At 49.1% G+C, this 2,653-nt stretch overlaps 1 non-coding gene across 1 annotated transcript; it reads right to left on the minus strand.

Moving 5' to 3' along the window:
- Positions 1–293: 293 nt before the first annotated feature.
- LOC111764233 (U6 spliceosomal RNA) lies at positions 294–395 on the minus strand. Its single transcript, XR_002796897.1, has one exon. It is a non-coding gene; the product is annotated as a U6 spliceosomal RNA (small nuclear RNA).
- Positions 396–2,653: the final 2,258 nt, after the last annotated feature.

Genomic DNA, 2,653 nt, shown 5'->3' on the forward strand with positions numbered 1-2,653 from the left:
TTACTAATAGTTGTCTATAAAACATTCTTTTTGCTATGCTACTCTGCAGAGAGGCTGTGGTGAGGGATGGGGTAGGAGCTGGTGTCACAGACGCTGAGGTTGGAATTCCAGCTCTGCCTTTTTCGAGCCCTGTGAACTTGGGAGACAGCTTCGTTTCTCTAAACCTGTTTCTTTCTTCATCTTAGGACTTATCTTGAATAGTTGTTGACAGGATTAAGTCAGTTAATGTGTAGAGACCTGTGCTTAGAACCATGCCTGGCACAGTTACACGTCAGAAGTATTACTATGATTTTTTTTTAATGGAACGCTTCATGAATTTGTGTGTCATCCTTGTGCAGGGGCCATGCTAATCTTCTCTGCATTGTTCCAATTCTTTTTAAAAAATTATTTATTTTTTAAAAGATTTATTTTATTTATTTCTCCACTCCTCCCACCGTTGTTTGCACTCACCATCTGCTCCCTGTGTCTGTTGGTTGTCTGCTCGTCGTCTTTTCTAGGAGGCACTGGGAACCAGACCCCGGACCTCCCATGTGGGAGGGAGACGCCCAGTGGCTTGAGCCTGAGCCACCTCCGCTCCCTTGTTCCAAATTTTTTTTCTTCTTTAGCTATGTGCTGCGGAAGCACGCACACTACATTATTCTATTTAAGCATGCGGTGCCTCAGTGAACTTGGATTCAGTAGCCCCCATGCTCCAGGTTCTTCACTACATGCCAAGGACACAAAAGACCAGGGAGCCACAGTTTGGGGCAGCAAGTCCCCCAACTATAGTCTAGTTGGGGAAACAGAAAATTACGCAGGTGCTTTAATGACAGTGGGTGATGAGACCTGTAGGACAGGTCCGAGCACCAGGAGGGTCCCTAATCTGCATATGCCTGGGTGGGTGGCAGGGACACCCTGAAGGGATGGGGTGGGGAAGGACATGCCCAGCAAGGGAAGCGCAGAGCAAGGCAAGGTGGAGGAACCGGAGGCCACGAGGTCCCCCTGGGGAGCCGGGAGCCTGTTGGGTGCCTTGGCTGAGGAGGAACAGCTTTGCTCACTGCTGTGTCCTAAGCACCTCCAGCGGGGCCCGGCACGTAGGAAACAAGTAACATTGGTTGACTAAAGGAAAGAGAGGGAAGGGGTTGCAGATGGAGGCAAGACGGTATCATTACAGATTAACACCTCTGGGGCAGCCAGAGATAAGAGGCCCAGGGCGAAGGAGGGAGAGGGCACCAGACACCCAGGAAACGTGCAGGCTTGTGGGGGTGGAGGGAAGGGTGGGAGGAAGAGCTGATGAACCCCTGCGCATCCCCTCAGGGGATGCTCAAGTGGACGGTGGTGGGGGTGAGTGGCCTGAAGAGACGGCCATGGGCTTGACTTTGCAGGTATGAGGAATGGGACCCACTGGGGACCTGGAGGGCACTGCTGAGGACCAGGAGGGCAGTGGACGCCGAAGCTGGGCACTGTTGTGGGGATTTCCCCTCATGGGTCTCCACTAGCCAGGGTGGTACAAAGAGAAACGCTGGAGGGAAGGAGGTCCGTGGAGGCGTGGAGTGTTGCTGGGGTGTGATGGGACGAAGCCACGGGCCATGGGGTCTCGGCTGGGCGGGAAAGGCAGCAAGACAGAGAGGATGCGGCCACTTCCGAGAGAAAGGAGGGACAGGCACAGGGCGAGAGGGCTGAGGGAGCAGTGCCAGAGACTGAAGCCTCAGCCAGGGCCCAGGGGCCGGGCTTTCCTGCGTTTGCCTGGACTTCCTGCCCTACCGCCATCAATGTGCATCCAATTTTCTCCTTCTTCTGGGTGTCACCTGAATGCCATTCAGGTAACCCAGAGCCAGAATTTCTTCTCTTTTGAACTCCTAACCTCTTTGCCGTTGTAATTACTCACCCAGACATCTCGTCTTCCTCACCAGAAGGTAGGCTTCTGGAAGACCACCGAAGGTTTCAACTTCGTAGTCTCTGCAGAGTCTTCCAAAGTATGTCTTGGCAAAGTAGGTGAGTAACTATTTGTCGATGAAATAATGAGCCAATTCTGTTTTGCTTGGTGTTCCTTAGAATTAAAAAATAATAATAGTTCTTTCTATAGTTTCTCTTACCTTAGAAAGGCAATGCTATGGGAGAGAAAGCACTTAGATGTTCAAGTCAAGAAGACTTGGGTTTCCATATTGGTGAAGTGGGTTGATGTTTTAAGGGTTAGAAAGAATATATAAAGCAGGGCTCTACCAGCACATATCATAGCACATTAGAAAAGGCACCTCTTGCTTTTGTCTGAAGCAACCTGAACAAAAACAAAGGGCTTGGCAAGTGGATTTCAGTCCCCAATTAACCACCTTGGTGCAGGGCATGACTGTAAATTGTGGCATTGATAAAATGCTCAGTACATAGCAGGCATTAAATATAAGTGATTACTATATTTAGAGTTATTGTTAATACATTATTATTATCATTATTATGCAAGTGCCCACCTGGCTCTCCATGCAGGCAGATCCTTTGATTAATATTCCTCAATAGCTGAAATTTTCTTTTCTAAAGATTCAAGGCCAAGGCAAATAGTAGCACAGGCTGTCTTGAAGAAGAGAAGTGAAAGGGTGGAGTAAATGCTGCTATTATAATTATACTTTCCTCATAACAGAAGTAATATGACCCTGCTCTGGGTCCCAGGCTCCCACTGATG

The sequence above is a fragment of the Dasypus novemcinctus genome, chromosome 2, assembly GCF_030445035.2.
Source record: "Dasypus novemcinctus isolate mDasNov1 chromosome 2, mDasNov1.1.hap2, whole genome shotgun sequence".
Classification (NCBI taxonomy): Eukaryota; Metazoa; Chordata; class Mammalia; order Cingulata; family Dasypodidae; genus Dasypus; species Dasypus novemcinctus.